Consider the following 14990-nt stretch of genomic DNA (forward strand, 5'->3'; position numbering starts at 1 on the left):
CTCTTTGCAACCCCATGAACTGCACCACACCACGCCTCCCTGTCCATCACCAATTCCTGGAACTTGCTCAAACTCAGGTCCATCAAGTCCATGATGCCATCTAACTATCTCATCCTCTGTTGTCCCCTTCTCCTTCTGCCTTCAATCTTTCTCAGCATCAGGGTCTTTTCAAATGAGTCAGTTCTTCATATCAGGGGGCCAAAGTATTGGCGTTTCAGCATCAGTCCTTCCAATGAATATTCAGGACTCATCTCCTTTAGGATGGACTGGTTGGATCTCCTTGCAGTCCAAGGGACTCTCAAGAGTCTTCTCCAACACCACGGTTCAAAAGCATCAATTCTTTGGTGCTCACCTTTCTTAATAGTCTAACTTTCACATCTATATATGACTGCTGGAAAAACCATAGTTTTGATTAGATGTACCTTTGTTGGCAAAGTAATGTCTCTGCTTTTTAATATGCTATCTAGGTTGGTCATAGCTTTTCTTCCAAGGAGCAAGAGTATTTTAATTTCACAGCTGCAGTTACCATCTGCAGTGACTTTGGAGCACAAGAAAATTAAGTCTGTCATTGTTTCCATTGTTTCCCCATCTTTTGCCATGAAGTGATGGGACCGGATGCCATAATCTTAGTTTTCTGAATGTTGAGTTTTAAGCCAGCTTTTTCACTCTCATCTTTCACTTTCACTAAAGAGGCTCTTTAGTTCCTCTTTGCTTTCTGTCTTAAGAGTGGTGTCATCTGCATATCTGACTTGTTTAGAAAGGGGTATGAAAGGGAACCTTTATATTGAAATAAAGTTTTTTTATAACTGCTATGACAAATATGGAAATATTTATTTGGATGGAAGGAAGTTATGACTGATAATAATACATTTTTTTCCCTGCTCTCACTTTATCTTCCAGCTTTGTTTCTTCATACAGCCAGTGAATTTATAATCCCTTAAAACAATGAAGAGGGCTGCAAGCTGCTAAAAGAGTAGGTAAAGTAAGTTTCTTTTGGAATGATCTCTCTTTCTCTCTCGGTCTCTCTTACCCTTTTTGTAAGTATCCCTATGCCTTCTGGTTCTAGAAACATGTAGATGAGAAGGGAGTCAGAAAATTCTTCTTGAGTGGACCAAACTGGCAAAGAGGAAATGTGGACATCCAGAGTTCCTGGCTGTAATATCATTGGAATCCAATTAATCTCAACAAACCATCATTCAGTCCCATTTTTACAGCATGATGAATACACTATGAACCCGGATAGTTCATCTATCGTGGTCTTCTAGAACGTTACTGAACCTTACTTTATAAAGCGTGATCATCAGATGCACCTTCAGATGTTCCTTCTTAAAGGAACATGTATCTTAATTTCTACACTTATCACGTCTTCTCTTCCAGGATACAAAATACTTATAATGAAAATGGACAAAACGTTTGAAATATCTGTACCAGATACTTTAGAATTATCTGGATTCTTCTTTATTCCATAAAGATCTAAAGGCATTATTATACCATAAGGCAAATAATGGCTGTGAAGACTACCCGGTTTTAAGTTCTAATGCTGTAAGTGACCAATTATATAAATTTCTAAAGCTTCTTATTCTTCATCTGCTAAATCAGGACAATAAAACCTATTTCATAAGGTGATTACAAGGATTACATGAAAAGAACATGTGTCATGCTTCTCAAAATTCCTCAGAGTACTTTGTTCTGAGTCATAAAAAATCATGGTACAGTCTCATGGAACATAAATTTTATTCTAAGATTGAGGAGTAAGGGGAGTCAAAATAATGTACTTCTTTAAAAATGGAAAATAGTGTTAAGATATTAAAACAAGCACATATCATAGGGTTTTAAATTCACATGAATAAGTTAAACAGAAAACTTCACAGAAATTTGATTTTCAGCCAGCTGCCACAAATTTCATGCTGCTCTTGCATTACATATACTTTGGTGACAATTTTTAGAAGCAACATATGCATGCCTTTGCATTGTCAAACACATAATAGATGCTCCATAGTAGTAAAGATAAAATTTCCTCATCTGGGTCAAATTCCCTTTTTAGTGGAAATTCCTCATGATGCTAGCATTGCACATGATACCAACTGTCGTAAATCCACAGGGATGAGCAAATAAATGATAATGCAACACAGAGTAAAGCAAACACATATGTGACAGAATCAATAACCTCTTGAACCTGGCTGACTGGGAAAGACAGGTCATTTGGAGGGGATTAAGAATTTTTTGAGAGTTGATAGCCTGAAGCAAAACCAGGGGCTATTTGTCCCATGCAGTCATTAGCTTTCTGAAATAGCAGCCTATAATCTCCTTACCAAAATGATGTACAAACACATTGATGATTGTAGAGACACAGAGATCCTTGCTAATAAACTCAGAAGTGGGCAACTGGTGCTTAAGGAGTAGAGAAATGCACATCCTTCTCTTTTCCTCCTTTTCATCATCTTCAGAGATAGAGCAAATAACCCTAAATGAGTCATGCAGTTTCAAAAGTAGCTATAGAAACCATAATGCTTTCAAATTGAGGGTTGGAACTCATTAAAAGGTAATAAAAAAATTTAGTTGGTTCAACTCATAATTTTTTATTAAATAGAATAAGGCATTTTAATGAAATGGAATAGAAAGGAAAATACCAGAGAGCTTTGTATTTAGTAAGAGTAAACATTGTTTCTAAAAACTTTTGTTCCAATTGTCTAGAAAATGGTTCCCTAGGTGTGTACCAGGCTAGTCACTAAGTAAAATGAATTTCTTATTGTGAGTTGCAGAAAAAAAAAAAAAAAAAAAACTTGAAAACCCTTGATGGAAAGCACCTTTTGATTTTAAAGACAATGAAAGTAAAGCACAAAGAGTTTATAGGCTTTGCAGAAGCATACTGAGTTTGTGTTAATGTTATGCCTCAAAGTAGCACTCAGGTCTCCCAATTCATTCCAAGTTGATTTTTCTGTTTCTGCCAAGTTTTTCTGCATTTTTAAGTGTTGAAAAGCCTTGAAAATATTTTTTAAGAAATATACTAATGATGTCTTAAATAAGCACCACAAATTTATGTCAAAATACTGACATTTGTAAAAATATAAGGGAATATGTTTATCCCAACACATCTGTCCCTTTCCCTAAAGAAACTGTAGACAGTTTCTGAGATGGCCCCCCAAGGATCTTTACCTCCCATGGTTCATGCGTTTGTGGAATTTCCTCCCTTTAAGAGTGTGCTGAACCAAGTGACTCCCTTTTAATAAATACAGTGGGACAGAAGTGATAAGATATTACTTCCAAAATTAGATTCAAATATTTTGTACTTCGATCTTGCTTGTTCTTCCTTTCACTCATCTTGATGAAGCCAGCTGCCATCTTGGAAATTGCTGTATGGAGAAGCCCATGTAGGGAGGAACTGAGGGAATATCTAGCAACAACCAGTCCAACAACTGGTAAGGACCTGAATTCTGCTAATAACCTCCTGAGTAAGCTTGGGAGCATCCTGACCCATGAAGCCTGAGTGGAGATGGCAGCTCTGCCCCACATCTAGATTATAGTCTTGAGAAATACCCTGAGCTTGAGGATTAAGTTGCCTATGAATTCTGTACCCACTGAAGCCACAGATAACAAATGTTTGTAGTTTTAAGCCTCTAAGTTATGGGTTAACTTGTTAACTAAAGTTAGATAACTAAAAACAATATTTTCCCCTATAGGTACTAAAAAATATAAGAAAAGACCATGATGATTTTTCCCCACTAGTAAAATGAATGATTATGGTTGCTCTTAACATAAGTAATCTCAGGGAGTACTGTTCATTGCAGCACTATTTACAATAGCTAGAACATGGAAGCAACCTAGATGTCCATCGACAGATGAATGGATAAAGAAGTTGTGGTATATATACAAAACGAAATATTACTCAGCCATAAAAAAGAACACATTTGAATCAGTCCTAATGAGGTGGATGAACCTAGAATCTATTATACAGAGTGAAGTAAATCAGAAAAATAAAGATAAATGTCATATTCTAATGCATATATACAGAATCTAGAAAAATAGTACTGAAGAATTTATTTACATGGAAACAATGGAGAAACGGACATAGGGAACAGACTTATGGACATGGGGAGAGGGGAGGAGAGGGTGAGATGTATGGAGAGAGTAACATAGAAACTTACATTACCGTATGTAAAATAGATAGCCAATGGAAATTTGCTGTATGGCTCAGGAAACTCAAACAGAGGCTCTGTATCAACCTAGAGGGGTGGAATGGGGAGGGAGATGGGAGGGAGATTCAAAAGGGAAGGGATATATGTATACCTATGGCTGATTCATGTTGAGGTTTGACATAAAACAGCAAAATTCTGTAAAGCAATTATCCTTCAATAAAAAATTTTTTTTAATTAAAAAACAATAATATTAAAAAAAAGATAGAAAATGAGGAAAAGTGAGACAAAGGTACAGGACACTGAAATGTGAAGATATGATTGACAAAAATAAATTTTACAAGGCAAAGAGATGTTATTTTTGATTTTAAAAAAATATAGGCATACTGGAAAACCTCATACATGGCTGATGAGAATATAAAATGGTATAGCTGTGGAAAAGAGGTTAGCATGAAAGCATAGTCCCTCAGGAGTTGGTTTTCCAGTCCAATTCCTTGCAATTCTATGGATTTGCAGCCCTCCAGGCTCCTCTGTCCATGGAATTCTCCAGGCAAGTATACTAGAATGGGTTGCCATTCCCTTCTCCAGAGAATCTTCCTGATCCACCGATTGAACCTGGGTCTCCTGCATTGCAGGCAGATTCTTTACTGTCTGAGCCATGAGGGAAAAGAAGTTAGAGGTTCCTCAAAGAGTTAAACATAGAACTTTCATTTGATCCTAACAGTTACACTCCTGGAAATATACCCAAGAGAATGAAACAAACCAGTCCACACAAACATTTATACAGGAATGTTCATAGCAGTATTTTTCATATTAGTCAAAAAGTAGAAGCAACCTAAGTGCCTATCAATGGATGAAGGGACAAACAAAATGTGGCATATCTATACAATGGATTATTATTTAGCAATAAAAAAATGAAGTATTGATATACACTGCAGCATGGGTGAGCACTGAAAACACTATGTACATGTACGCTAAATGAAAGATGAACACCGTGTGATTCAATGTATATGAAATGTTCAAAACAGGCAATTCCTTAGAGACAAAGTAGACCAATGGGTGTTAAGACTGGAAGAAATGACATAATTGCTATGCAGGTATGGGGTTTCTTTGGGGATATTATGAAAATATTCTGGAATTAGTGGTGATGGTAAACAACACTATGAGTGTCCTGAAAATGCCTAATGCACACTTAAAAATAGTTAAAACTGTGAATTTGATTGTTATTGAATTAGGTCTGGCTGATTACCACTCAAAATCAATACCTGAGAGAGAGAGAGAGAGAGAGAGAGAGAGACAAATGTTGGTAGAAAGGAAAATCATTTATAATAAGAATGCCAGCAATCTGGGGAGATGGTGGACTCAGTGTTCCACAGAAACCATGTCTGAAGATTCTGCTCAGCTATGAAAGTTTTTAAAGTGAAAAAGAAAAATAACCTGAGTTAACCACTGAGATAGGGCATCAGGGCCATCACCATGCCCGGCTCTGTGCAGGCTGTGTCTGCTTGTCGACTTCTTGTGATCATGATCTTTTTTAGAGGCTATCTTGTGCACGTAATTTGTTCACAAGATTACTAGGGAGAGACCTGGAACTCTGTTAGTTACTTATTCTTCATTTCTGCTTCTTTGATTTATGGAAAGAATCAACAAGGTAAGCAAAATTTTGTGTGTCCAAAGATGTGAAAGGTATGCTGGGGCTGGAGATGTGCAGAGAATGAGGATGTCCAGTTTAAGTTTGGTGACAAGACAGAGGAGCCTCCTGCAAGAGTTCTTTCCTGCCAAAGGCTGCTTAAATGATGCCATGTTAGATTGATTCAATTTTTTTTTAAAAGGCAATCAGAGATGAGGGGATGACATAAGAGATAAGGAAATGAGACAAAACTGAAAAAAAAGGACTCTATTATTTGTCCTCGAAAGGAGTTGTTCTATTGGCTTGGAGCAGTCACTAATCTAGTGAGTGAGGACTAGCAGTGCCATACAAGCCGATTTTATGGGGGAATTAACCCATGTGATTTATCACGCTATCACAACAGTAAGTGCTTCCAAACAGGAATATATATTTTTAATACAACCTCATTAAAGAGCTGATGCACTTCTCAAAATCATCAGAACATTGTTTTCAATTTTAGAGTACATTAAGGCCAAGAGACTTATTTTCTTATATTTCTTTCCATGTAGGATTTTATAGGGGTCAAACATTTTATTCTTTTCAAATAATTCCCTAATGGGATTCTGTATATAACCTACTAGATAAGAAATTCTTTTAAGTGCTCAAAGAAAAATTAAAAGTCTATCATGAGATCAGAAAAGGAGAAAAGAACATTCCTTGAGTGGAATCATTTAATCAGAATCATAGCTAGAAAAGGTGTGTGTGTGATGTGGATTATTTTGATATTTTTCAGGAGGGAGTTCTCTGATGTCAAAAAGGAATGTATTAAGTTCACAAACTTTAATATTAAAGTATGTCAATTATAAACTTTCCATGTCTATTTTTTTTTTTAAATTCCATATCTCAACTACCTCTGAAACTATTTCTTTTGTTATAACTCTAATGGCAATTCTTCTCTCTAATTTCTCAGTCTGCACACTCACTAATTCTACCTAGATGTTTTTTAAAATAATTCTTCACCTGGCTCTGGACCTCAAGCATATGGACAAGGGTCATCCTACTCTAATCCTTACTCTCAAGTCAAGAGCGATTTTTCTAAAACAAGTATCATAGGCCACTTCAAATATCCTTTTTCACTACAAGAAGTGATCTCTTGCTTGGTCAGTAAAACAATTTGTGGATCTTAAATAAGATTTTTCATGAAGTATAGAAAAGACTAGAGGATAGAAAAAAGAAAAAGAAAGGAAGAGGGAAAAATGGAAGAAAATATTAATGGGGAAGACTTACTTTGGGAAACTTTTGTCTTAATTACAATTAAACAGTTGTTTAATTACAATTTGTTTAGAATTTCTTACCTGCAGGCATCTACTGAACAATTTAAAAGCAAGTTTTACCCTGATTTACAAAACCGGTTTCTCCTGGCTTTTTGCCTGCCTTTCCAGACCTTTCTTTTGCCTCTCCAGTCAGGTTTTTTTCACCCTTGTCTTTGATACTCTATGAAAGTCTCCCCATCCTACCTGGCAAATGCCTGCTTATCCTTCATGAGGATCATTGTTGTTTAGCTGCGAAGTTGTGTCCAACTCTCGAGACCCCGTGGATGGTGTAGCCCACTAGGCTTCCCTGCCCATGGGAATTTCCAAGTTAAGAATACTGAAGTGGGTTGCCATTTCCTTCTCCAAGGGATCTTCCCAACCCAAGGATCAAACCCACATTTCCTGCATTGACAGGCAGATTATTTACCTCTGAGCCACCAGGGAAGCACTGGAGAAGATAATTCAGTTCAAATGTTTCCTCCACAGAGAGCTGCTCAACTCCCAGGCAGCAAGCAACACTGTGTGTTTCAGGCTGCCATCAACCCTATTCAATGATTTTTTTTTATTTTATTTTTAAACTTTACATAATTGTATTAGTTTTGCCAAATATCAAAATGAATCCGCCACAGGTATACATGCGTTCCCCATCCTGAACCCTCCTCCCTCCTCCCTCCCCATACCATCCCTCTGCGTCGTCCCAGTGCACCAGCCCCAAGCATCCAGTATGGTGCATCGAACCTGGACTGGCATCTCGTTTCAAACATGATATTTTACATGTTTCAATGCCATTCTCCCAAATCTTCCCACCCTCTCCCTCTCCCACAGAGTCCATAAGACTGTTCTATACATCAGTGTCTCTTTTGCTGTCTCGTACACAGGGTTATTGTTACCATCTTCTAAATTCCATATATATGCGTTAGTATACTGTATTGGTGTTTTTCCTTCTGGCTTACTTCACTCTGTTTAATAGGCTCCAGTTTCATCCACCTCATTAGAACTGATTCAAATGTATTCTTTTTAATGGCTGAGTAATACTCCATTGTGTATATGTACCACAGCTTTCTTATCCATTCATCTGCTGATGGACATCTAGGTTGCTTCCATGTCCTGGCTATTATAAACAGTGCTGCGATGAACATTGGGGTACACGTGTCTCTTTCCCTTCTGGTTTCCTCAGTGTGTATGCCCAGCAGTGGGATTGCTGGGTCATAAGGCAGTTCTATTTCCAGCTTTTTAAGGAATCTCCACACTGTTCTCCATAGTGGCTGTACTAGCTTGCATTCCCACCAACAGTGTAAGAGGGTTCCCTTTTCTCCACACCCTCTCCAGCATCAATCACACTTTAATCATATGCTGAAGAGTCTGGTTTTCTAAGGCTCCTAAAAGAATTCTGAGTAAGCACATTGTCTGATTTGTCCTAAGTACTCAATAAGTGAGCATAAAATATATGAATAAATGTAAGGTAAATACTCTTCATGTGTTTACACACAATTATACTGCCTCTTGGTTAAAATTATTCCTGCAGAATTTTTGCCACTTATGCCACAAGAATTAACAATTGTGTGGGAGAAACATCGTGTGTGTGTGTTAGTCATTCAGTCATGTCTGACTCTTTGCGACCCCATGGACTGTAGCTTTCCAGGCTCCTCTGTCCATGGAATTCTCCAAGCAAGAATACTGGAGTGGGTTGCCACTCCCTTCTCCAGGGGATTTTCCTGGCCCAGGGATTGAATCCGGGTCTCCCGTATTGCAGGCAGATTCTTTACCATATCAACCACCAGGGAAGCCCATCAGTGCCCATCACTAATTCTACTAAATCTACACTATGCCTTACTCCAGAGTTTAGCATTAGTTAGGAACATTTTGCATCCAAGTGCCCGTCTTCAAAGTACAGTTCCACAACTTCCTAGCTGTGACTTCGGGCAAATTATACAGCCAGCTCTCTGCTGCAGGCAGCTCATCTGATGATAATAATAGTAAGGCTTAAATTATTTAATACCTATAAAGACCATAGAACTGTCCCCAGCACATAGTAAGAGGTCAATAAATATTAGCTATAGTTATTGCCCAAGTAAGAAGCAGAAAATCAATGCCTATAATTCAAAGCTTCTGCACTAATGACTTTCAATTTGAAAAGCACTATTTAATTTATCTGAAAGCCCTATTTGTTCTCTCTGTCCTCAGCTCCTTGATATGTACTTTCCTATGATAGTCACGTGGGCCTCTTGTCATTATCTCAGATTCAACTGCTTTGGTTGTTCACTACTTACTTCTTTGAGTTGCTGCTCCAGCTTGTAGATCACAAACTCTACGTTTTATTCAAGCCAGGTTAAACATAGTTCTCAAAAATCAAGAAAAGTATCTAGTCTTTTCATGTGACAAGAAACAGACTCAAAGCGGGGGCTTTTTGTTTGTTTGTTTGTTTATAAAAAGGTCATCTTTTTGTTTTAAGGCTGATAGCATGTCTTATTGCCAGACTGTCAATTTGCAAATGCTAATCAGGTTCTACTATAACCTGGTTGTTGATATAGATGTGTTATTTGTCAGAATGCATTACTCTGAACCCTGGTAATTTGAGAAGTTATCCTTCAACAAAAATTTTATTTTAGAAAAAGCTAAATTTATTTACGCAAGGTGATGAACGACCTTAGTAATGTCTGTCTTCTATGTCAGAGTCCTGCCTCTGCCACAGTATTTCTAGTGAGACAGACCTTATCTCCCTTGTCTCCCCTAGAACTCTCTCCCTTGATTAGCCAATTTCACAATACTATCCACTCAATTCTCCAAGCCAAAACCACAGAGTAAAAACTGATTCGCCATCTTTTTTACCACCATGAATACGCCATCATCATCAAGTCTCATTAATTCCACTTCTAAAATACCTTCAATGTCCATAAAATGCCTTGTTGGCCCCAAGGTCAGTACCCTAATCCTTGCTCTTGGCATTTTTTGCTTGGATTATTGCAGACACCTACTGACTCAATCCCTGGCTCGTGGTGGTCTCCCACCATCCTCCACAATGCCATCAGTACGTGTCCTTTCTATGAATTATACCTGCTCATGAAGTTTATACACTTAAATGCAATTGATGTTTTCCCATTTCCTACAAAGTGAAATGTAAACCTTTTGATAGAGTATATTCAAGTCTTCCCCAGATTACTCCACCCTTCATTTTCAAGGTTATCTCTGGCCATACCCCACTCATCCACCATCGTTTCCTGTTACCTGCACATTCCTCATCAATTTCCATGACTCCAAGGGAAGTTCGCACCTCTACATCATCATTTCTGCACTTCTCTACTTAGAGAAATCCTGTTTATGTTCAACGCTTAGTTCAAATGTCAGCCCTTCTGAGGCTTTCCTTTCCCTGCCTGCTCTGCCTTTCCACAGAGAGCATCATAACCTCTTCGGTATTATCACTTCTCTAACTCTCCTTTCACACTTTTATCATAGCATTACTATGAAATATTGTAGCTAGTTGTTTACACATTCATTTATGCAGAAAGGCTTTGTGCATCTGTCATGTGCCAGGGTCTCTGCTGATTTCTTGGAACTCAATAATCCACAGGATAGGTAAGGAGTCTGTTCTATTTTGCTATCTAGACTAAGCTGCTTGAGGTTAAAGAACATAGCTTACATACCTTTGCATCCTTCGGTTGGGCTTCCCTTGTGGCTCAGCTGGAAAAGAATCCACCTGAAATGCAGGAGACCTGGATTCGATCTCTGGGTGGGGATGATCCCCTGGAGAAGGGAAAGGCTACCCACTCCAGTATTCTGGCCTGGAGAATACCATGGACTGTATAGTCCATGGGGTCACAAAGAGTCGGACAGGATTGAGCGACTTTCACTTTCACTTTCATCCTTAGGGTAGATTAGAGACTAACATCTAATTAGCAAATTTTCATTGAATTTATGCTCTTTAAGGAATACAGACTGGACGTCCCTGGTGTCCAGTGATTAAGAATTCGCCTATCCTTGCAGGGGACATGGGTTTGATCCCTGGTCTGGGAAAACCCCACATGTCATGGGGCAACTAAGTCCATGCACCATAACAACTGAAGCCAATGTGCTCTAGAGCCTGTAGTCTGAACAAGATAAGCCACCACAATGAGAAGGCCCACACACCACAATGAAGAGTGGCCTCGGCTCACCGCACAGAAAGCAGCCTCTGCTCACCTCTGCTCACCAACTAGAGAAAGTCCATGAGCAGCACCAAAGAACCAACGCAGCCAAAAAAAAGAATAGAGACTGGTACCATTGGTATAGAGAACAAACTGTGACACACAGTAGTTTTATTTTTATTATTAATGCAAGCATTAATAGAGGTTTAACTAAACCAATTTATCAATTCCGTTTTCCATCCCAGGGTCACTGCCTTAATCAAGATCCTAGATTAGTTTCTAAATAATATCAAACTCTAATTTACTAAAAGAACTTAGTTTTTGATAATTCTGCTATTGAATCAAATCAGTGTTCTAAGAAAATTAATGACAAAATATTTCTGAATGGCAAATCTTTAGTGTTAAAGAGCTTTGCTAAATTTCTGAAATGTAGGATAGTAAATAATCCTGATGACCAGAATTTTCAGTGGGAGCCCCTGCCTCTTTTTCCCCAATAAGCATCACTGATTTGCTGTGTCTGCAGAGTCAGACCCATCTAGTATTCAAGCCAATCTATATTAGACTAAAGCAATCCACCAGCAGCTTCTCCAAAAAACCTGTGTTCTAACACGACTTGCCTGACCTCTGGTTTTCTGTCTGATCACTTGGTCATTGTTTAGACTGTCTTAGGCTATCCTATTACCCTAGGAACCCAGTTATCACTTATGATTGAAATCTTGTCTTGAAACAATTGACCATCCAGCCTAAAACCCAGTTCCTTTATTACAAACAAAAATGTACAATCTAGGGACCAACTCTGTGGATGAATGGGTAGCTTATCTCAGCATCACATCCTGCTTTGTTGTCATTTCTATACTGTCTCTACTACTTTGTATTTCAAAGGCCTGACCAGGCTTTATGATCAAAATAAGACAGGTAATACACTAAATTAGTCTAGAGTGGCCTAACCACAACCACTGTTACCTACTTCCTTCCAAATGAAACTGTGATGTTGTTCAGAATTTAGATACTCATGTGCTTTATGGAATGCTCCTCAAACCACAGAGTAAGCGCATATTAATTACTTCAAGACAATTATAGCAATTCCATTCCCACTGACAGCAAGCTTGCATGTGACATATTCCTAGTCAATGAGACCATCTTTAGGGAGGCTTCAAGGAAAATACACCTTCAAGGACACAAAACAGGGACCTGTGCCTCCCTAACTTAGGAAGTTGCTGTGGCTGATATATTGCCTGAGGCCACAGTAGTCATCTTACCACCATGGGAAAAAAAGGAAGAAAGAAAAGAAAACTTATAAGATTCTGAGCAGGAGTCTCACCTAATAAGTTAAACCTGTAACACTCTATCTCACCTTCTTATATTTTCCTGATCATTTATGTCAATTTTAGTTTGCCATTTTATACTTACAGGCAAAGCCATCCTAACCCTTGGATTCAAGTTCCAATAAAGGCCTGAGAGTGAACCAGGATGGATCTAAAGTTTTCTTTGAAAGTTACAAACACATAGAAGGTAAATATGAACTCTTAGAAGAATATGCATTCCTGAGGGGGGCGGTAAGTGGATAAGTAGGAAAGTACAACCACCAGAAGGACTTCTGCTCTGGACAAGATGGTGGAGGCCCACTTCTCCCTGTTCTTCCCCACTAAGGGCAATGATAAACTCTAGAAATAATGCAAAAAGCAAACCAAAGAAGTCTCGGAAATCTGGTAAGGAGAAATCAAACTGGTTTTGTACTTCATGACCAGCAGAACAAAACAGTGGTCAAGTATGTTATATTCCCCACTGAACAGAAGACAGCCACCCAGATCCAACATTTTGACCTTCATCCTAGCAGTAAAGGTAGCTCAAGTCAGCCCAGACCCCTATGGGGGCAATAAAAGAGATGAACCCTCACCACCCACAAGGATCCATTGTAAGTCCATCTAACAATGAGTGACTACATTGTGAAAGAACTATAATGAGTGAGGAAAACAGCCATTTTCCAAAAGTAGCATACGATAGAGCTCATTTAGGTAACATTTTTTGAAACAACACAGTTTTAGAAATGACTGAACAGATTGGTAATAGAGTTTGAGCAGGAGGGAGTATTGGCGAAGGTGTGTGTAGGGATCCTTATGATGATGGGACTGTTTAAGATCTTGATTCTGGAGCCAGATACAAAGACCTACAACAGGATAAAATTATATAAAACTCCACTCACACATGGGCTTCAGTAGTAAAGCATCTGCCTTCGATCCCTGGGTCAGGAAGATCCACTGAGGCCATGGCAACCCACTCCAGTATTCTTGCCCGGAGAATCCCAGGGACTGGGGAGCTTGGCAGGCTACAGTCCATAGTGTCACTAAAGCGACTGAGCACGCACGTGTGCATACACAGGCATACACAAGAGTGCAAGCTAAACTGCAGAAATATGAATAAGATCAGTGGGTTGTATCAATTCCTATATCCTAGTTGCAACTCCATGTTATAGCTTTGTACATTGTCACAACTGGGGAGAAATTGGTAAAGGATATAAGAGGTAACTCTGTCTTCTTTTTTAAAACTTACCATAAATCTACAATAATCTCAAAACTTTCAACTTAAAAAAACACATGAGGAGCAAATTAAACACAGCTGGGGCCCTGTTTTTCAGTTTGTGACCCTACTTGAGCGAATATTTCACTAGTCTGTCTAGATCCAGAAATACCTAAGAAATACAAGACCCGTCTCTAGGTTCAGGTCTTGGAAATCTTGAGAAGCCTTTCAACCCATCTCTTCATGTGGATGGACCTGGAGACTGTCGTAAAAAATGAAGTCAGAAAGAGCAAAACAAATAGTGTATATTAATGCACATATGTGGAATATAGAAAAACAGTACAGATGAAACTATTTGCGAAGCAGAAATAAAGACACAGACATACAAACATATGGACACAAGAAAACAAATGTATGGACACCAAGAGCGGAAATGGGGTGGGATAAATTGGGTGACTGAGATTGACATATATACACTACTATGCATAAAAGAGATAACTAATGAGAAACTGCTGTATAGCACAGGGGAAAAAAGAAGGTACACTTTGTAGGTCATATATTAAGTTAATCTTAAAAATGCATTACAATATGCAGTATGTGCAGGCAAATACTGTTTGATTCCACTTACATGAGAGTGGAATAATCACATTCAGAGTCAGAAAGTACATTGGTAGATGCCAGGGGCCAGGGTTTGGAGGGAGGAGGAGGAATGGGGAGTTGGTGTTTGATGGCAACAAAGTTTCAGTTTGGGATTTGGCAGATGGATGGTGGTAAGAGCTGCACAACAGTGTGAGTGTACTTGGTGCCACTGAACTGTACAGTTAAATACGGTTAAAATAGTATGTTGTGTACATGTTACTTTTTACTACAATAAAAAGAAAACGTTAAAAATTATTTAGAAAGGTTTAGTAAACATTGAGGAACCTGTATGCCAAACTTTTTCTCCTTTTGTACATCTGTATTTGCTCTTCTTTTGCTGCAAAGAATATAATCAATCTGCTTTCGGTGTTGACAATCTCGTGATGTTCACGTGTAAAGTCTTCTCTTGTGTTGTTGGAAGAGGGTCTTTGCTATGACCAGTGTGTTCTCTTGGCAAAACTCTATTAGCCTTTGCCCTGCTTCATTCTGTATCCCAAGGCCAAATTTGCTTGTTACTCCAAGTGTTTCTTGACTTTCTACTTTTGCTTTCCAGTCCCCTATAATGAAAAGGACATCTTTTTTGGGTGTTAGTTTTAAAAGGTCTTGTAGGTCTTCATAGAACCATTCAATTTCAGCTTCTTCAGTGTTACTGGTTGGG

The sequence above is a fragment of the Bos taurus genome, chromosome 12 (genome assembly GCF_002263795.3).
Source record: "Bos taurus isolate L1 Dominette 01449 registration number 42190680 breed Hereford chromosome 12, ARS-UCD2.0, whole genome shotgun sequence".
NCBI lineage: Eukaryota > Metazoa > Chordata > Mammalia > Artiodactyla > Bovidae > Bos > Bos taurus.